A 22197-nucleotide genomic window follows, 5' to 3' on the forward strand; every position below is an offset into this window, starting at 1 on the left:
ACCATCTCAACTATGGTGACGTCTTCTCCAGGTGAATAATTACTTTCGCAGCTGTAAACAAAACCTTCAAATATTTCTCGCATCGGAGCAAGTTTATCTTCTTTCCTCCCTTCCTTGTATGGATGTCGTCAAACCGAATAGCTTGCAGAACGAATTTGAATCTTTTCCGACTCGTAGCAGTACGGAATCTTTCTACACCAGTTCCGCCCAATGCCCCAAAATCTCTCAAATTAATGTGGGAAAACTTTAATACCCTAGCTAAGTACAACAGTCCGATAACCACTTTAATCTCGCCTCTGTTAGTATCGACAGCATCAATGACCCTTTCGTAATTTTCCCTTGCCTGTGCGATCCAAATATTAGTGTACATAACAATCTGGTCCAGTACACCATCCGGAAAAAAGAGCATTCAGGATTCCACAGGTGAGGCGACATTTCTAACTCGGTTCATAGGTCCAGGCAGGTGGGTAACAATATTATGCCGTCCAGTACGCCCGCGGCCATTGTTTGATTGACAGCGCATGTCCCATACTGTAGTCATATCTCTTGCTGTATACTGAGGAATACTAAAGTGATTCACATTCAATCCATAATCTTCAGAGTCAGCAAATTCTTTTTTTGTTTGCTAGTTGCTTTACATCGCACCGATACAGATAAGTCTCATGGCGATGATGGAAAAGGGAAGGCCTAGGAATGGGAAGGAGGCAGCCATGGCCTTAATTAAGGTACAGCCCCAGCATTTGCCTGGTATGAAGATGGGAAACCACGGAAAACCATCTTCAGGGCTGCCGACAGTGGGGTTCGAACCCACCATCTCCTAGATGCGAGCTCACAGCTGCGCGCTCCTAACTGCACAGCCAACTCGCCCGGTGAGTCAGCGGATTCATCGGTGTTGTTGTCACTATTCTCAACAACATTTTCTACCAATATAAATGGTCCGTTATTGGACATTCTCTATGGGAATCGACATCATCTACATCGCCTGCCTCTTCCTTCGAATAAAAGTCTTCGTCACTTTCATTTTCCTCACCACTGATCAGATTTCTTTTTTTTTCACTGCACCTAGTTCTCTTTCCAATTGTTCATTACCTAATTCCTCATTTTCAACACTTTCAAGCAACCTGAGAATGTTTTCTTGTTCAGTTGAATTCATCTTGGTAACAAATTATAGCACACGAGCACTTGCGCATGGTTCAAAAGACTACAACATTACATGAGAGCGCGCGCGTGATCTAAAGCACCACAGTCTAACAGTCTTCACTCCAGACAAGACTCCTGGAGACTGCTGTAATAGTAGATTTGCTTGGTAATACCCCCACCATGGATATCGTGGAGGGGGGGGACCAGTCTGCCAGCCGCATGACCAATGGGAGAGTCGAAGAGCCAGCATGTGGCCTTTTCCCCACTGTGCGAGTTACTGAGGGTTAAAATTACTTGGGTTTAGTTGTAGGGAGTGTTAAAATAAATGATGTCTTCCTTTAGTGATTCTGATTCAAAAGTAATAAAAAAAAATATATATCAGAGAAATTGCATTTGAAATGCAAGGGTGAAAGGTATTACTCACAAGTCATATAAAGACAAAGGCATTCCTGGAAGTGTTCAAGATTCATATGTGTGCAAATGTGCAAGCAAATGTTATTCCAGATCCACAGAAGAAACTAAGAATGATTTATAGACTTACTTTTATTCAATGGAGAGTCAAAATGTACAAGATACATATTTACAGAGCCTGATTAAGAAGAGAGTAAATGAAAGCGTAAGATGCCAAAACCTTGAGAAAATGAAGAGGAAGAAGGTGAAGCAGGTCCTAGCAAAGCTCTTCCGGATTCTGGACATAAGGTGAAGAGCCACTTCTTTTCTTACCATATGAAGATAGATCGGAAAATCCAAGAGGTATGTAAAAGTACCTTTATAAAACTGCATGGCATTACTGCAAATAGAGTTTGCAGACTTTGTAATCTACTTGTTGCTGGAAACAGTCCTAAAGATCTAAGAGGGATGAACTGAAGTGGTAATGCTATTTCTGGTGAGATTTGTGTGATGATTCCTAATAACATTTCCAAATTTGAAGTTAAAGAGAGTCACTATGGTGGGAGACCGAAGTATTATTTAGATGCTGGACTCAATGTGAAGATTATGCACGAGATGTTCCTGAATGATCACCCCGAATATGTTTGTAAGGTTAAATACAGTTTCTACAGAAAATACTTCTTAGAAAACTTTGATTATACATTTGGCAGACCACAAGTAGACGTGTGCAGCAAATGTGAATTTTTTTAAGTAAAGATGTTAGATCCTACTCTAAGTGACAATGCTAAAAGCAATGTCACTGCAGAAATGATTATTCATCATGCCAAGAAGTTCTGCACTACATTGAAAGCAGCATCTCAAAATGAGGAGGATGATACTGCAGCCCTAGCCTTCGATTATATGCAAAATCAACCTCTTCTACTAATCCCTGTACAAGAAGTGTTTTACCTCCGCCAACTGTGGGTCAACATATTCTGCATCAACAATTAATAAATAATACAGCAAAATCTTATGCATACCATGAGAGACAGGCTCATAAATCTCCTGATGAAGTGTGCACTTTCTTATTGGACTACAGTACCTAAAAAATTAACTACCCCCTACTGTGAAGAAACTCTTGCTTTTTAGTGATGGGGCTGCAGGCCAAAACAAGAACAACACAGTTGTATGATTTTAATTACGTTTATGTGACAATGGTAGGTTTGAATCAATCAAGCACCTTTTTCCTGTTTGGGGACACTTCTTCTTACCCTGTGATCGTGACTTTGGCAGCATCAATCAAGTTATTCGAAGGGTAGATAGGATCTACATTCCCGAACAGTATGATGAACTCATTAAACGAGCGAGTGTTAGTAACAGGTTCAGAGTTCGTGAAGTAGTGGCCAACGATATTCTGTCATTCAAAGACTGGTGGCAGGCTTTTCTATAAGAAGTCGGCAACATCAGACGAATCGTCTGGATGAGGAGTGCCCGAGGAAAATAGAGTGCCTTTCAAGATCTCTGCATTCACGGAATTTTCTTAAATTTGCCAGAAGAAAGGGAAGGTAGTTAACGCATTCATTAATGGACTGTGACAACATACCTTCAGCTTTTGTAAAACAGCTGGTGCTCCTTCTCTTCCTAGCAGAAAAGCATACCCCAAAGGAAGAGTCTATATTAATTAAAACAAGATAGAGAACTTGAGGAAGCTGGAAATGTACACTCGTGGCTATGAATGGTTTTACAGTCAGATCCTTAATTGGCCAACAGACAAAGAACTGGTTTGTGCCATTCCCTCAGATGCTGAACACTAAGAAGACTAGAATAGTGTTATGGAACACTTCTGATTTTCACACTACTGTAGCAGACCTGTAGTAAGTGAAATATTTGCGCCTATATATCATATTCATAAAATTTTAAAAAGTGTAGGGGCCTACCTCAGTTAATGAAAAAGTTGTTTTTATGCAGAAACAACACATGTGCAAATATTTTAATTTGTTTTTTAATTCAAAGATGACCTGTCTCTTCCAAATGTCAAGCCATTATTGCCTCGGCGCAGTTCTCTCGCAGAAGTATAGCCACGGACAAGAGCGTCCTATTGCCTTCGCGTCCAAGACACTCAGCAAACACCAACGTTACTATTCTCAGATAGAGAAAGAAGCGTTAGCTATTTTCTTTGGCATTCGCCGCTTCCATGAATATCTGTATGGTAACCATTTCCTTATCATCACGGTTCACAAGCCTCTTGTTCACTTATTTCATCCTGGTAATAAGATACCTGAACATTCTCTCCAGAAACTTCAGAGATGGTCAATATTTCTCCGACTACTCCTATCAGATTGCATATCGTAGCACATCCCAGCATTGTAATGCTGATGCTCTCTCTTGCCTCCCGGCTAGTCCTGATACTACAATTGATGCTCAAGAAGCTGAATGTCTTCAGTTAGACACTGAACTTGAAGAAAATGTCTCCAGTTTTTCTATTGACGCCCCTTGCATCGCCAAAGCAACAGATAAGGATAGTACACTAGCTATTAGAGATGGGCACTATCGACTGATAACTATCGAACTAGTCGATAGTTCAAACTATCGTCACAGTCGACTACTTAAAAAACAAGTCGACTGAATTCAGTCGCAGTCCCTGTCACGGATATCTCCACGTTTCACTGTCCAGTCAGCACAAAACAAGTCGACTGAATTCAGTCGCAGTCCCCGTCACAGTTCTCTCCACATTTCACTGTCCAGTCAGCACAAAAAGCGAAGCCCATTAAATTATCAAGACAAGACAAGACAGTCAGCACAAAAGAAGTCGACTGAATTCAGTCGCATTCCCCGTCACAGATCTCTCCACGTTTTTCTCTCCAGTCAGCATTAAACTAGTCGACTGAATTCAGTCGCACTCCCGTCACAGCGAGGCGGAAGCGAATGGAACTATCGGTTTAGGGTCACTTCGGATATCTCCGATAGCTATCGGGGGTTTTCGGTATCTTGTTGTCTATACAAATACAGTCGTTGTTACTTGTAAACATTGCTAAATTAATGTTATTGTGCGGTTTGTTATTGTGTAGCAGAAAAAATGAGTTGCAAAAGGTCTGAAGTATGGGATTATTTTGAGAAAAAAAGTTCAACTGCTTTGTGTCTCCTGTGCAAGAAAGAATTCAAACGTTCCAATAACACATCCAATCTGAGGGACCATTTAAAGCGCCAGCATGTGACCGTTTTGGATCAAAACAATTTAGTTCGGGCGGAATCTGATCCATTTACGATTCCTAACAAAATAATACGTTTATCTGGAAATCAGGAAGAATCCACGCCCACCACCTCAGCATGTTCGTCCACCAGCACCACCGAAGAAAACGTTTCACAGCTAGATCACAACCCTAGAACAAAGCCTACTCGCCAGTTGTGTCTCTACGGTAGTTACAAAACTAATGACATTTCGGATGCTAGAATTGAAAAAATCGACTTATTAGTGGTTAAAATGGTTGCCACAGATATGCAGCCCTTGTCAATTGTAGAAGATTATGGTTTCAAAGAATTAATTCATGAACTTGAACCAAGATACACTCTTCCAAATCGGAAACGGCTTACCTCTACAAATCTACCAAGCTTATACGACTCGACCCGCACTGAATTAGAGAATGAGTTACGTGCAGCTCTTTATGTATCAGTGACTACAGACATATGGTCTTTGAATAACACATTGTTTCTCACTGTGACTGGTCACTATTTCGATAGTGAAAGAGATAGTTTACGGTCGTGTGTGCTTGCTACGAAAGAACTGTCCCAGAGTCACACAACACAATACATATAATTTATTTTATTTAATTTCCGGTTTGAACCGTGTTGTACTTGTAAGCATATCACGTACAAGTACAACACGGTTCAACCCGGAAATTAAATTAAATAATTCTTCACACCGTGGAAGCTTCACTTCTAAGATACAATACTTATCAGATGTTCTGAAACAAGTTTTCGACGACTGGGGCATTACAGGTAGAATAGTAGCTATTGTGACTGATAGTGGACCGAATATAAAAGCTGCTGTAAAGAATCTTGGCATACCAAATATGCCATGCGCTGCACATATGTTAAATTTAGTTGTAAGTGATGCTATTTCTAAATGTGTAGAATTAGCAAACATTCTTAAAGTTTGTCGTGCATTGGTCACACATTTTAAGTCAAGTGTTGTTGCTGCAGATAAACTCATGTCAATGCAAAGTCAAATGGGATTTAAACAACTCAAAGTGAAGCAAGATGTATGTACCAGGTGGAACTCCACTCTTACAACGCTTGAACGATTGAAGGAAATCAAGCAGCCCCTTTCAGCTACTGTTGCGTCTTTACCTACAAGTCCAGAGCCCTTAACTGCCGACCAATGGCAAGTTGTTGAAGACTGTATTCCATTGTTAAAACTAATGGAAGTAATGACACAGGAACTCTCTGGAGAGAAGTACCCAACAGTGTCAAAAGTCATTCCATTGGTTAGAGGAATTCAAATTTAGCCTCCAGGGTAAGAGGACTAACACGACTGTTGGAGGTTCATTAAAAGAGGAGCTACTGTCGGATTTTTTATTATGGACACTCGAGTTTAGGCTTTAATTACAAACGAACCAATAGGCCTATTGCATTGCGAGTTATACTGATATTTTCCTTGTTTAATTCTACATTAGTGTATGTAAGACACATTATTTTTGATGTTCATTAAATATTTTTTATATGTGGTTGTAATAAATATTGCCCGGGTTTTTGGCTTCTTCTCTAGGAAGTGCTCACTTAGGAATATATACAAGGAAAACTATTTGTCTGATGGTAGTGAAATTTTTATATATTATAACCACATGTATTTTTAGTGTAATGCTCAAGTTAGAATTTTTTTCAACCACCCCGAAAAAAGTTCTTATCATTTTTCTAAAGCAACTCTTTCTCAGCCCAGGATAAACATACAGCAGCAAACTTGGGCTTGTTTTGAAGCACTCAGCCGTGGTTATCAGAAACTACAACAACTGTAACCCTACAGTGTGGTACCGAATTGATGAAGAGTAATATTGAAAGGAGGTTTTGTGTACGCCGAACCGTGCGATTAACAGCAAGCCGGCTGGTGAAATCGGGCGCAGTGTTGCCGCGTTCAGTAGCAATCACGCACGCAACGAACACAACTTTTCGTTTACTTTCAACCTTTAATTTTATTTCCTCTTATAAATTCCACTTCCCATCACCTTTTCTCACGAGGGCTTTGGACCTGCAATGGCAGATTTCAAAATGGTTGACTTCCTAATTTAGAAATATCACACTGTACAATTTTTACAAGAGTTATTTGCATTATTATTTACATATATTTACAATATTTAATGCTATCAATTTTCTTCGTCTGAAAAATCACTGTGTTACGATGAATCTGTGCTGCTGTCATTCATGTTGATTATGACTGGCTCGAAATAAGGGTCATTTTCAGACAGTCCAACTTTTTCCCAGTAGTGGTCTTCAATTTTCTTAGCGTGTTTAATACATTGTTTCCAGAGTTCAGGGATCACGGTCCGTAATGCTTCTCGGCATAAAGCGTTAATTGCTTCCATACCTCTACCATTTTCTAATGTGTTAGCCGTATTTGTTTTTAATATTTTTCCTTTTACGTAAGCCCAAATGAGCTCGATTGGATGAAGCTCGCAATGGGCCACTGGTAACCAAACAAGCTGCACATCTGGTCGAAGTCGTTTAGTCAGTTGTTCCATCTTCTTTACCGATGTTTGAAAATAAGGCCTGGCAAGGACAATCAGCTCTAATTGAGTTAATTTGTTATAATCGTCAACTCAGGTGGTAGTGAAATATTCTTTGATGGTTTTTTTTTTTTTTGCTAGTTGCTTTACGTCGCACCGACACAGATACTGTAGTTCTTATGGCGACGATGGGAGAGGAAAGGCCTAGGAATGGGAAGGAAGTGGCCGTGGCCTTAATTAAGGTGCACCCCCAGCATTTGCCCGGTGTGGAAATGGGAAACCACGGAAAACCATTTTCAGGGCTGCCGACAGTGGGGTTCGAACCCACTATCTCCCGGATGCGAGCTTAGAGCTGCGCGCTCCTAACCGCACGGCCAACTCGCCCGGTATTCTTTGATGTTATCCAGGATATAATTTCAGGTTTCAGCCATGATGTGTTCGGGTTTTTAGATGAAGGATCGACCATCGTATAATATGGAGCTTGATCTATAACAACAGCCGACCTTTGAGGCAATAAACTCAGGACTTTCGTGAACCATTCTTCGTAATGAGCCGAGTTCATCTCATTGTGGTAATCACCACATCCTTTCTTGCCAATAAAACAAAGTTCTGCACCGTCAAGAAATCCTTCTTCACTTCCGATGTGTAAAATTATGTTGCGTTTCCCAGCTCCAGACGGTGTTTTGAACCCTCCACGCCATCCATAAATTTTCTGAATGTACCCTATGTACAGATTATAGTTGTCAAAGTTGTTTCTAAAGCTTCAACCATGGTTTCTTGCCACCCATACTTCATAGTATGGTTCCTCCGCACGAGGTCTCGTCTGTAAAGAAGATCTTGTAGCTGTGTGCTCTTAAGTCTCTAATTCGTCTAAGTTATGTATGTCGGGATGCAGCAACTGTGGAATTTATGAGATGAAATTAAAGGTTGAAAGTAAACGAAAAGTTGTGTTCGTTGCGCGCGTGATTGCTACTGAACGCGGCAACACTGCGCCCGATTTCACCAGCCGGCTTGCTGTTAATCGCACGGTTCGGCGTACACAAAACCTCCTTTCAATATTACTCTTCATCAATTCAGTACCACACTGTAGGGTTACAGTTGTTGTAGTTTCTGATAACCATGACTGATTGCTTCAAAACAAGCCCAAGTTTGCTGTTGTATGTTTATCCTGGGCTGAGAAAGAGTTGCTTTAGAAAAATGATAAGAACGTTTTTCGGGGTGGTTGAAAAAATTTCTAACTTGAGTATTGCACTAAAAATACATGTTGTTATAACATATAAAAATTTCACTACCATCAGACGAGTAGTTTTCCTTGTATATATTCCTAAGTGAGCGCTTTCTGGAGAAGAAGCCAAAAATCCGAGCAATATTTATTACAACCAATAATAAAAAATATTTAATGAACGTCGAAAATAATGTGTCTTATATACACTAATGTAGAATTAAACAAGGAAAATATCGATATAACTCACAATGCAATAGGTCTATTGGTTCTTTTGTAATTAAAACCTAAACTCGAGTGTCCATAATAAAAAATCCGACAGTAGTTCAAGGTATCCAAAACAGATTTGGGTCTGTTGAAAAGAATTCAATCATTGCCAGTGCTACTTTCCTGGATCCTAGATTCAAGAAGGCGGCATTTGGAGTAGTTACAAATTTTGAGATGGCCCATCAGTCCATAATGAGAGAACTGTCCGTGCTTTGCAAAGAGGATGAAGAATCAAGTGAAAACTGCGTGACTGAAACAAATACTGGCACTGTATCTCAAGACGATCGCAGTTATGAAATCTGGGGTTTCCTTGACAATAGAGATTGCAGTCTGAAACAAAAATCAAACCATGTAAGTTCCGCCACTGTCATACTCCGCCAGTATATCTATGAAGATAGAAGAAACTGCCCTGGACTGTTTTGGAAGAAAAATAAGGCGTCAATGCCACAACTCTATAAACTTGCTATGAAGTATTTATGTGTACCTGCAACGTCTGTTCCATATGAGAGAATTTTCTCTAAGGCTGGAATGATTCTATCTGAAAAAAGAAACCGCCTAAAAGGAAAGAACGTTGATAAACTTATTTTCCTTTGCCTCTGTGAACCAAAGAAGGTTGTATGTGTGCTGCTTACATTTTAATTCACCTAGCCTATTGTATGTTAACTTTATAGTTGTCTACTTGATAAGGCAATTTTCTCTTGTTTATGTGCTCTTTTGTTTCCTTGTATATTTGTTTATACTAATTACGTTATTCATAAGTAAGGCCTAATTACAGTAATAATCTAGAAAATACCATGGTAGTATGCTTGACTATTCTCATATTATATCCTGATTGTGTACTACAGCAACAAGGTTTACATATTATTGTTAGAATTGTTCGAGAATAGAGCCTCGTTGTAGTCTTTCTACGTTTCACTGTCCAGTTAGTACCAAGAAAGGCAATTTGTATGATGTCGGTTCATATTAAGGGAGCTATTTATTACCCCCGTGTACGGATGAGTGCGTAAATCGGATTTTAACCTGTGTGAGTTCCTTGATAGTGTGATTATATAAGTCTGGGATTGGGGTATGCGCCCAAAGGTACAGTACTATTGTCATTTGCCAGGAATGAATATAGAAAAAACTATATTAAACCAAGGATACGGTGTCCGCTGTCAGTGAATGAGATATGAACCTGGGATCTCCGGGTGGTGCAGCTTCTTATTCCTAATCTGGAGTGGAGTGGACGTCTTGGCTGCGGACGTGGGTCCCTTTGAATAAATTTGTAAGTCAATATAACATTTACTTTGTTCTAATGGGTGTCTATACAAGTGATTTCTAATTATTGGTAACTTTCGTTTTAAAAAAAGGAAGTCTTAATTCGTAAAAGTACGGCTCTCCACTTTTGATACGGAGAGTTTCGACTGGAAACATTCAAATGTTTTTCATGGAACGACTGACGACTTGCGTTATATGAATACTTTTGACTGAAATCATTCGACTATTCAGCCTCCTCGACAGGAAGTAATGAATACTATCGTTCGACTGAAAACATTTGACTATTCATTCTTCTCGACTACGAAGTTTCCACTAAGAAAAAAAAGTCCTTCCGTCGTCGCAGGCATAAACAAACATTTCATATAACTCGGCAAGGTCTTCGTGCTCCTTACATAAATAAGATAAATGGAAATTGAAATACATTATCTTTGCTATAAAATATATTTTGCCACGAAATAACAAGTGTGCCTACGTACGTGACACGTATTCCATTAATCCGAATGCAAGAGGCTCGATTCCCTGTAGATAGGAAGATACGCTGTTATTGCATCACTATAATCTTCTCCTAAATAAATGATGAATTTGTCACACTCTACGTCCAAAACACTAATCACACGCGGTCTGGTAACATGACCAATGGTGAATAATTTTCGCGCACTTTAAATGCTTGAACCAGACATAGCACCGAACTCGGATGTTAATACATTTAAATTAAATACATTTATTACAATAGGCCTAGTCTTCCGCCCAACTTTCAGAGGTTTTGCTGTCTTTTGTTTTGAATCAGCTGGAACCTCTCTGCAACATAGATTTGAAATCTGAATCAAGGTCGTGCATGACTTTGCAGCTGCTACACAGGGGATTTCCGCGAGCATATGTTTATAAGCTATTGATCAGAAGCTTTGAAAAATATTTTCAATCAGTGAAACGCTTTCGCTTCAAACATTCAGAAACAGCTTGTACAATTATATTTTAAATTTAGAATATCTACTGGGCAGACGGACGAAGAAGGAAGTGTTAAATTGCCCTGAAACGCCTGACTACTTGTAATATGCAAAGAATACTTTCGACTGAAAACATTCGATTATTCAGTCGATAGTTTGAAGGGACTATCGCCCGACTAGTCGATAGTGGTTTTCAGTCGATAGTGCCCATCTCTACTAGCTACCATTCGTACTTATCTCCGTAACGGTTGGCCGCTTCAATACAAACTTCCTACCAGCCTTGCACCTTATTGTCGTCTTCAAGATCATCTCACAGTACATGCAGGAGTGATCCTATTAGAAACAGGCACACTATTCCGAGTGTTCATCCCACTTAGCCTTCGAAAGCAAATTCTCAACTTGTTACAAGAAGGTCATTGAGGAATACCACGCACCAAGCAACTCACCCGTCAACACTGTTATTGGCCTGGTATTGACGCCGACATTGAGAAGCTCATCCGCCACTGTGAACCATGTTAAGCGCACCAGAATGCACCTACGTTTGACCTCGCTCCATGGCCCCCGGCTAGTTCTGCATGGGAACGTGAACACAGACTTTGCCGGACCCTTTCTCAACTCTATGTGGCTCGTCATGACTCACTATCCAATTTTCCTTACGTCGTAGAAATGCATTCTACAACTACGGAAACTACTATTCGAGCACTCCAGAAGATTTTCACTACTGAAGGTTTACCCCAAACTAATTTCCGACAACGGACCTCAATTCACTGCTGCCAAATTCCAGGACTTTTGCACCAATAATGGCATTAGACACATTTTGGCACCTCCTTTTCATCTGCAATCTAATGGTGAAGCTGAACGTTTTGTCCAGACTTTCAAGAAGAACATGAAGAAAGCTGTGTCCACAGGTTTAACCACAGACCAAGCCTTATTACAATTGCTAGGCAGATACAGAACTATGCCTGGTACAGACAACCTCACTCCAGCTCACAAGCTACAGGGACGCCCTCATCAAACGTTGCTTTCTTTGTTGCAGCCTCTTCCTGCCCAGCTGCATCGCTCGCAAGCCAAGTTCCACGCCGCCGACAAAGTATATGTCCGGACTTTCAAACCCAATCCTCTCTGGATCCCTGGTGTCATCTGCCGTACCTTGAGAAATCATCTATAAGACATCCAGACCGCCGAGAAACGCATCTGTCACAACCAGGATCAGATTCGCCTTCGCTATCGTCCATCACCTGATGATTCCCTTGTCTTCCCTAAAAAATCCATCGCAGAAAGAGCTCTGGATCATTTAATCATGATGGGTTCTTTTCAGGATGACTCTACGCTCCACCACCCGGACCAGGCTACGGACACCACAACCAACACGGCCACCTCTCCAGTCCAGCATCGCAGCCGCCGCCAGCGCAGCTTCACGATATACCGGCGCAATTAGGAGGGGAGGGTGTTGTAGTGTCCTCCGCCTTGCAGCTATGCAACCCGCTCCCGCTTCGAAGCACCTGGAACGTACAAGTGTGTCCAACTAGAGCACTGACTCACGACTTGTGACATAAGCCAGTATAAATTGGAGCGTCGATTCCGCCGCTGTAAGCAATCAGCTGTGTCCAGCGATCGGCTCTACGCCGTAAGTCAGACACAGAGGTACCCCTCCTGAAAATGTGGACTGAATAAGCAGACTGAACTCTGATCGAGAGGTCTCACCTCCGGACTAACTACTGCCCGCCTTCCTTGTAACTTAGCCTACACCATTTAGTATTCTGCTAGAAAGAACTTTGCATTACATGCAAGTCAGATTTCCAGACCTTAGATAGCCATCAGCCATCAGAGACTTTCACATGTTAGTGACACTCCATTGTCAGTATAGACACAATTGTACATAAAGGACCCAGGTTGTATATACGTAAATATGTCTTGTTCAGACAGCAAACTTGTTCACGGTATTGTTTAGTGTGTGCTCCTCAATAAATAGCAAGCCTCATGTTCCTTTACTTTTGTGTGTTGTACAAAAGATTGCAAGAAAATAAACTTTTAAGTTGTGTTATGTATATTGTGCTTATTGTATACAACAATTACTACAAAAATAATCTCCAGTAAAAACGAGAAACCCTACAAAACCTCTTAGTTTGTGACAGCTGAGCATAAAATCTGGATATTCTTTTAGTTACAAGGTATCAAACAGTTTCCCTTACAATGTGTTCAAGCATCTCTTCTTGAAATTTTTTTCAAAGATTCCTTTCGGCGAGAGAGATTGGAGTTCCTGCTCCATTCTCTCCAGTTCCACTTCTGTAATTTATCTTATCCAGCAGTTTTGTATAATTATTCAGCATTTTATTTCTTCTAGTCTGCTTTCTCCTCAGTAAAGAGGCACCATTTTCTTGATTTACTGAAGTAATTAGCTGGAAGACTTCAAGCAAACACTTCTCTTTTACTGCATGTTTCTGTAGGAGCAAAATGCAGAATATAAAATTGAAATATAATTCACTTTATTACAAGCCAAGACAGTCAAAGGGACCTCACACAGTGTACAGAGTGATAATTAAGTGGTAAGTAGTTCACAAATGCAAGCATCAGCAAATAGTCAACAATGCTTGAGAATGTCCGAGCACCCCACGTTCTCATTTGAGGACGCTCAGATTACAACAAAAGTTACTCAAGAAAGCAGAAAATAAAAGTAAACAATTGGCGTACAACAAACTGGAGTCTGTCTGCAATATTTTACCAGTATAGAAGTCACAAACAGGAATCACAGAAAACAATGCTCTAATTTATGGGAACGTGCAAAACACTTCTTTACAGGCCATGAGATAACTTTGCTTATAATTGTAAGTGTTGAGATATCGCAATAGTTTCCTTCATAATGATTGGAAAAAGGTTACCGGGAATCCGAAATATTTGTCCTTATGAGAATCAGCATCTATATCATCTGATGGCCAGGCAGGCATCAATTTTTGGAAATGAGACAAAGTCTCTCATAGTGCATTGGCACTGCTGGTGGCTCTAAATAGCCTATGCAGTGGCCTCCACGGTATGCACTAACCATGCGTCTTGGTGGGTGTGCTATGTACCAAATGATGAGCCCAACTTAGCACAATGGGGTGAAACACTGGCAACCAGGAATGAGTTAGCTGGAAAATTTATAATGTCCAATAACGGACCAACTACGTTGGAATTATAAATTTAACCATTCAGGACAAATATTTCAGATTCCCTATGGGAATCAACATTTATATCACTCGAGAGTAAACCGGGAAACTCAAAATTAAATTTCTCATGCACCGCCTATGGACGGGCATAGCAGTGCTGGACCGGCTGCGTCAGCCCATCTATAGGCGGGCGCAGCACTCATCGGGTTAAATTTTACTTCGTAATAATGCTACTAAGGTTGGTGAGCATGGACAGTACTTCTACCGAATATTAGAACACACACACAAATAAATAGCTTATTTCTTTTCAACAGTGATAAACTGGCAGTGATTAACAGCGTAATGAATTATGTCGTACATGTGCCAGAGCAACTCAGAAGGAAAATGAAGGAGAGCAACAAAGTGATGATCCCTTTTCACTCTTTCAAAATACAACAAAGTACATTATAATATTCCTTAATCACGAGGAGATATGGGTGTTCACTCCTTGTAGGTCCAAAAAAGGGCAATACTGTTTTCTTCACATAGAATGATCTACAGTGTGCAAAGAAACAAGTATCATTGACAGAAATTTCTTTGCAGAATGTTTTCTGTGATAATTTTGTTTTTCTACAATTTCTCAGTGAAATCCTTAATAATTACAGGCAGTCCATAATAATTAGCACCTCTATGTTATGTAAATTACATGAGTAGCTTTGAGAATGCCTTTGCTGGCAGGACCTAGTGTTTAAAGTGCACTATGTCTTCTGGTACGGGCTGGAGCATTTTTGTTACTTTCATTGATCTGTCTCTGTCTTATCCTTGGCTTTGACAATATGAAAGTGACTAAGGTATGAGCGATGCTAGTAATGCCATTCCTTCTGCAGCCAGTCCCTGCTATGAATGGTGTGAAAATGTTGCTCATAGGGTCGGTTGGTGAATGCATTTCAGTGGGCTTGGCAGACTGATATGTAATAGCAACTTCTGGCTCAGTGAGGAAAGCAACAGGAAACTACCTCACTCCACATTTCCCTAGTACACCTCTTCAGTGATGCCTAGGCCATCTATTACAGCTGATGGCAGAGCTGTTGAGGATCCAACCAGCCTTAGGGCTGAAGACTGAACATACATACAGCTTTGAGAACACTGGGCAATATAAAAAGAACATGAAAATAAGAGTTATTGACGACCTAGAATTATATTATCGTTAAGAGTGAATTGTAAGCAATACTACACTCAAACTAATGCAATACTATATACACTGCACGCCTGTATATTGCCATCTTTGAACTGTTAGAACAAGTGTGTGTATCTTTTCTCATTCACTCTCTTTCACTACCAAGCGCACTCCCTCTTGTCTTTATCTCTCTCTCAAAGTGCTACTCGCTGCATATGACTCGCGTTTCATCTAAATGATGTTGATTCCCATAGGGAATCTGAAATATTTGTTCTGAACAAGTAAATTTATAATACCAGTATAGTTGGTCCGTTATTGGACATTATAAATTTTCCAACTAACTCATTCCTGGTTGCCAGCGTTTTGCCCCAGTGCGCTAAGTTGGACTCATCAGTTGGTAAATAGCACACCTACCAAAATGCATGGCTAGTGCATACCATGGAGGCCACTGCGTAGGCTACTTGGAGCCACCGGCAGTGCCAACGCACAAGAGACTGTCTTATTACCAAAAATTGATGCCTGCCTGGCCATCAGATGATATAGATGTTGATTCCCATTGGCATTCTTGTCTACATATCAGTCTCACTGAGTCATTCTGCTTGGGTAAGATCTTAGATTGAAAGCTTAATATGGCCATGACAAGTCATTTCCCTGTGTTTTCCCTGTATATTTTCTGCATTTTTATTTCCCTGTTTTTCCAGATAATGGGTACTTTGGTAAGTGGAGGAAATCTTTCTGGAGCATTTGTGCCTTCTGTTCCATTTACTGGTGATGGCTTCACACTAATACAGGACAATGCACATCCTGTGACATGTGTGCATAACAGTTCTTGCATGAAGTGGAGATTCAATGAATATTTTGGCCTGCTCCAAACCCTAATTTTAATGCTATAAGCTTCTATGGGAACAGTTTAGAAGAAGGGTCCATCAGCACTGTCCAGACACTGTACAGGAACCCCTCTTGGAGCAATGGGAGACTATTACTCAAGATATTACAGTGTAAATTATGAGCATGCCTGAAATGTTGGATGCTGTGATTGGTATAAAAGGAGGTAATGCACTCTTATGAAAATGAGAAAAGTCTGAAGTAAATAGAAGGTGTAGAAAACCGAAACAAAGATGAATTAACTCGTCAAAATTTGCTTGAAGTAAAAATCCAAATGTTTTACTTCCATATATCTGGCTTAATTCGATCAAACTGTTAATAAGAAATTTTTCTTTTTCATTGTCAGACACTAAAGGATTTATTTATAATAAAATAGATTAGTGTCATAAAAGTGACTAGAATTTAAAATAAATCTCAGTGTTTTAAAGGAACTGAGGTGTTGCAATTTCTAAGCCGTTGAGTGTATATATACATTTTAAAATTAAATAACTGCTAGTAAATAATGCACTGGATTCCTCAGTGGATGTGAAAGGAACTAACACATCTTGTTGGTCAGTGCATAACATTTGGGAGAACATATTCTTAAACAACTTCAAAAATATTCATACAAATGTTTGTGTAGAAGAAATGGTCACCAAAAGATCTTTAAAAGATAGTGCCACAAATTCCAAGAAAGGTAAGAGAGAAGAGGGAAAAAAAAGGAGCTAAAGATGCCGTATTTATAGTCATCTAAAGGTATGGAGGTAATGCCTTTCATTCTTTTTTAAATGTTCATTGTTTCCATATTTCTATTCATGCATTATATAATTTGGTTGTGGCATCATACGCAACCATTAACCTGGCTCATGGGAGAGAGGGTCACCTTCCCTGTTCTCCAGTTGAGTAATTCTTGCCTGGCGCATCCAACGCTGCGGGGGTGGGCATCCTCCACATCAGTAGGCCGGTGTGAAAGGATGGCTAAGTTCAGACAGGGACCCAGGAACCCATGCCCAGGGTTACGGGTGAAGACCTTAACGGCATCTTTGGCAGAGAAGGAGACCTTCGGAATGGCAGAGATGGCGGATGAGGCAACCCATCCTCCCTGGGGAAAATTAGAAGAGGACACCACTGCCTTGTGGAGAAGAGGGATCTTCAAAGGCTAAGGGAATAAAACCCAAAAGAAAATCCTCACCTGTGTTAGGCCTAGCAAGTCAACAGTTGAGTATGAATATACTGCTTTCAAACCTAAAACCAACCCTCGGATGGAAGAATAAATTAAATACCGGACATGACACTTCTTCTCGTACCGTCCGAATTTATGATGGCCAAAAGCCTGATGCTCATCGGAGATACCAGAAGACACAAAACCCTCCCAAGAAAGAGCGACTGAAAATTGGTACACTCAATAACCTTACTCTCACCAACAAATATGAAGAACTTGTGGACCTTATGGAGAGGCGTAAGCTCAAGGTATTGGGGTTGAGTGACAAAATGGAAAGGATATGGGAAGAAGCCCTTGAGAAATGGATATGTGCTGTACTGGAGTGGGAACAATGATGAATCCAAAAATGGAGTTGGCTTCCTCCTTCATAAAGATATAGACACACAGACAGATGTCAAATATGTGAGTGATAGGATCATCCAGATGAGACAGTGTTGGTAATGCACATCAAACTCTCCTGCAAGTATATGCACCGCAGACAGGATGTACCACAGAAGAGAAAGAGCAATTCCTTATCAAACTTGAGGAACAAATAACAGAGGAGAACACAATCATTATGGGTGATCTGAATGCCCAAGTTGGTAAAGAAAGACTAGACTGTGAAAACATAATTGGCCCCCATGGCTATGGTAACAGAAACTCTGAAGGAGAGAACTTGATTGGTGTGTGAAACAACTTAATCATCCAGAACACATGGTATCAGAAGAGGGACAGCCATAAAATAACGAGATACAGCTGGGATGGAAAGCTCAAGACTATGATCGACTTCATCATCACTGATAGAAAAGCAGGTCAGTATGTTAGGGCTGGTTTACACGGGTAGAGTAGCAAAGCGAGTAGAGTGGATAGTAGAGCTACTAGCATTGTGTAAAAGACTGCGATAGTAGCAAGTAGAGTAGAGTAGCTAGTACGCAGTAGAGTAGAGTGGGTTTCCACTGTGGTAAAGTAACTCTACCACTATCCTACCCCCTCCACCGGAACCAAGCTCCGAGAGCTGGCGGAGAAGGCCGAGGATGCTCGATTTTTCAGTTGGCGCGTCATTTGCCTATTTCCATGTGTGCACTGACGGTATTCCGCTGAGTAAACTGAGCATTTTTGTGCGTTCATTTGGTGGCAAAATCAAGTGTACGGAAGAAGAAACATGTAAATTTGTAGAACTGACAGTGAAAAAAGAATGTTTACGGAACATAAACAGCATTATTCACAGAAACTAAAATACGAGACGGGCGGCGGAAGAGGACTTGATTACGAAAATGGGTAAAGAGGGTTTGGGTTTTATGGAACTTAAACAGAATTTTTTTTAAAATACGATGTACCTACAACCAAGAACTGACAAAAATTCGTAAATCCAAGAAGTCTGGAGGTGGTGCCGCAGACATCTACACTCCCTCTCTTAAGTGGTTTAGTAAAGTATAATTTGCAAGGTAATACTGAAAGCCGTCCGCCTCTGTGGTGTGGTTAGTGTGATTAGCTGCCACCCCCGGAGGCCCGGGTTCGATTCCCGACTCTGCCACGAAATTTGAAAAGTAGTACGAGGGCTGGAACGGGGTCCACTCAGCCTCGGGAGGTCAACTCAGTAGAGGTGGGTTCGATTCCCACCTCAGCCATCCTGGAAGTGGTTTTCCGTGGTTTCCCGCTTCTCCTCCAGGCAAATGCCGAGATGGCACCTAACTTAAGGCCACGGCCTCTTCCTTCCCTATCCCTTCCAATCTTCCCATCCCCCACCAGGGCCCCTGTTCAGCATAGCAGGTGACATCGCCTGGGCGAGGTACTGGTCATCCTCACCAGTTGTATCCCCCGATCCAATGTCTCATGCTCCAGGACACTGCCCTTGAGGCGGTAGAGGTGGGTCCCTCGCTGAGTCCGAGGGAAAAATCAACCCTGGAGGGTGAGCAGATTAATAAAGAAAGAAGAATATTAAAAGCCACAACGTAACATTATAGCTCAGTGATATTAAGGGGAGGTGCGCCTTTGGAGGTCAAACAAATGCAGGTGTATTGTCCTATAATGGAGAACAGACCTCCCTCTTTTCGATGGAAGAAGGATTTTAAATATACCTAAACCTATAATAGTTTCGAAGATGCAACAACAAATATAAACAAGGGTCAGCTGGATTGTCCTTTTAGATGAAGGTTTCTCAAGTTTCAGTGTTACACAGCGTGTTCATCATGTGTCTCGACGTGTTTAAGTTAGACAATGATGCAGGACTGTATACTTTAATCATATTAATAACACACATAGGGATCTTCTACCTCGTATCACTTGACAATACCATTAATTTTAAGCAATAACAGTAATGTCCACAACAAATAGAATAATTTTCATATTTTGTTTGGAATATCCAAAATAATTGTTTACAGTACAATGTCAGGTCTTGAAACTTAATCTCTACACCTGGGCCGTACAAGCAACGAACAAACGAATTATATAAATAGATCAGTAATTGGGGTATTTATGGCAAAGAAGCTACTACAAATTAGGCCTACGCCAGCATGATTTACAGTGTACTGATGGCTATTATCATTGGCCAAGAACTTCAGTCACCTCAAGCTTTATTGCATTTCTCATCACTGTGTTCTGTCTTTGAATTTGCGGTGTTATAGCATCTAACAGTGTCTGATAGTTATCAGGCTTCGATCTCATACACTTTCTGTATTCTTTATACTCTGTCGCAAGTTCTCTCAGAATTAATGTTGATGCCCCAGGTGTATCTCTCCTAAGCCAGCCTCTTACCCATTCCCTTCTTTCCTCATTTGCTTCTTCTAATGCTTCACTAACCTCTTGCATTATTGCTTACAGTACAATGTCAGGTCTTGAAACTTAATCTCTACAGCTGGGCCGTAAATGCAAATGTCTTTAAACTCTGTTACGATGTGCTTGCGTCTTAACATGAAGCTACTACTCTACTCTACTGTATGACTCTACTCCCGTATGAACGATACAAGTGTCAACTCTACCAGACAGTGGTAGAGTAGAGTAACGTGGCTACTCTACTATCTACTCTACTCGCCTTGCTACTCTACCCGTGTAAACCAGCCCTTAAAGATGTTAAAGTCATACCCAGCGAGTGCCTAGATAGTGACCATCAGCTATTAATCGCTTACCTAAAAGATGTTCACGTGCCCAAAATTAAACAAAAGAAAATGCCAAAGATTAAGACATGGCTGTTGAAAGACATGGAGAAGAAAGGAAACTATGAAGCAACGATAACAGCTAAATTACCAAAAACTGAGAAAGGGGGAGTAGAAGAAGAATGGTCCTTTTTCAAAGAAACCCTTGTAAAAGAAGCCACGGAAATTTGTGGAAAAACAAGTGCCACACCAAAAGAGAAGGAAACACCTTGGTGGAATGACTGAATGAAGACAGCAGCAAAAGATAGAAATATACTGAAAAGAAAATTAGACCTCGAAAAAGAGAAAACAGATGATACACGAAATGAATTAGAAATTGAACATCTAGCACAGGAATACCGGAAAAAGAAACTGGCTGTAAAAAGACTGATCCAGGAAGAAAAGGAAAAGTGCTGGGATGACTTTACTACAAGGATAGAGGAAGACAGTCAAGGAAGTAGGAAACTACTACATAAAATAGTAAAAAGTAAAAGAAATGAAAATATAAATATCCTTGCACTGGAAACAGATTATGGTAGCTTAATACAAACAGAAGAAGGGATCAGGAATGAAACGAAGAAGTACTTCAACATGCTGTTAAATGGAGATGGGGGCAACACCACCACCAATGACTGTAGTGTAGATGAAGCCAAAAGCAACAAATTAACATGGCTTGAGGTAGAAAGAGCACTAAAGAGCATGCGAACCTTTGCTTGAGGAAGAACAACACGGGTTCAGGAAAGGTTGAAGTACTGTGGATCTTATCTTTGCAGTAAAGATGCTGACAGAAAAGTACTGGAAATACGGAAGAAATCTTGTGATTGCATTTGTGGACACTGAAAAGGCATATGATAGTGTTCCTCGAAACAAGATATGGGAATGTCTGGAAGACCTTAAGGTGCCAAAGTACTTAATTGACAAAGTCAAGATGCTATACCAGAAGTGGTACAGCTGTGTCCAGATAGGCAACGGACGATCAAAATGGTTTGAAACAAAGAGAGGTGTCCAACAAGGAAGTGCTCTGTCACCACTCCTGTTCGTAATAGTAATGGACAAGGTCATCAAATCTATCAAGAAAATCGACAGTGAACCAAACGCCCCGGTAATTGCTGAAGATGTGCTTTTATGGGGAGAGACAGAAGCTGAAGTTCAGAAGAAACTTAATGAATGGAACAACACATTCAAAAATTTTGGACTGAAGATGAGCAAAACAAAGACAGTGGAAAGGACTTTCAACAGGGAAGGAACAAACTCAGATATATTTCTGGAAGGAGCAAAAATCGAATCAACTTCCCTCTTCAAGTACCTCGGAAGCACAATATCGAAAGACAACACCGTTAGGCAGGAAATACTCAGGACACAGAAAGCATCGAACTTCTACAGTCAGTCAGGAATCTCCTCTGGGACTGCAAAATACCACAGAAAGCGAAAACAATTATGTACCACACTTACCTCGTACCAATCCTCACGTACGGTTTAGAGACATGTACCCTACTAAACAAAGACTTCAGTAGAATCCAAGCAACTGAAATGAGAATCATTACAACTATGAACCAAACAACCAGAAAGGACAAGATCAGAAATGAAGTGAATAGGAACGTAGCTGGTATTGAGGTTCCTATTATCAGTGTCATAAAGAAACACAGACTTCAGTGGTATGGGCACGTAATGAGAATGAACAGGGAAAGACCTGCCAAAAAATATTTCGACCTTAATCTCATAGGAAGAAGACCACAGGGAAGACCAAGAAAACGTTGGATAGAGACTGTAAGATCAGATGTGG

At 40.6% G+C, this 22197-nt stretch overlaps 1 protein-coding gene across 2 annotated transcripts in view; it reads right to left on the minus strand.

Annotated features, from left to right (window-relative positions):
• Iru (E3 ubiquitin-protein ligase Iruka) overlaps positions 1–22197 on the minus strand; it is a 371072-nt gene that overhangs the window by 336135 nt on the left and 12740 nt on the right. The window lies entirely within an intron of this gene.

The sequence above is a fragment of the Anabrus simplex genome, chromosome 1 (assembly GCF_040414725.1).
Source record: "Anabrus simplex isolate iqAnaSimp1 chromosome 1, ASM4041472v1, whole genome shotgun sequence".
NCBI lineage: Eukaryota > Metazoa > Arthropoda > Insecta > Orthoptera > Tettigoniidae > Anabrus > Anabrus simplex.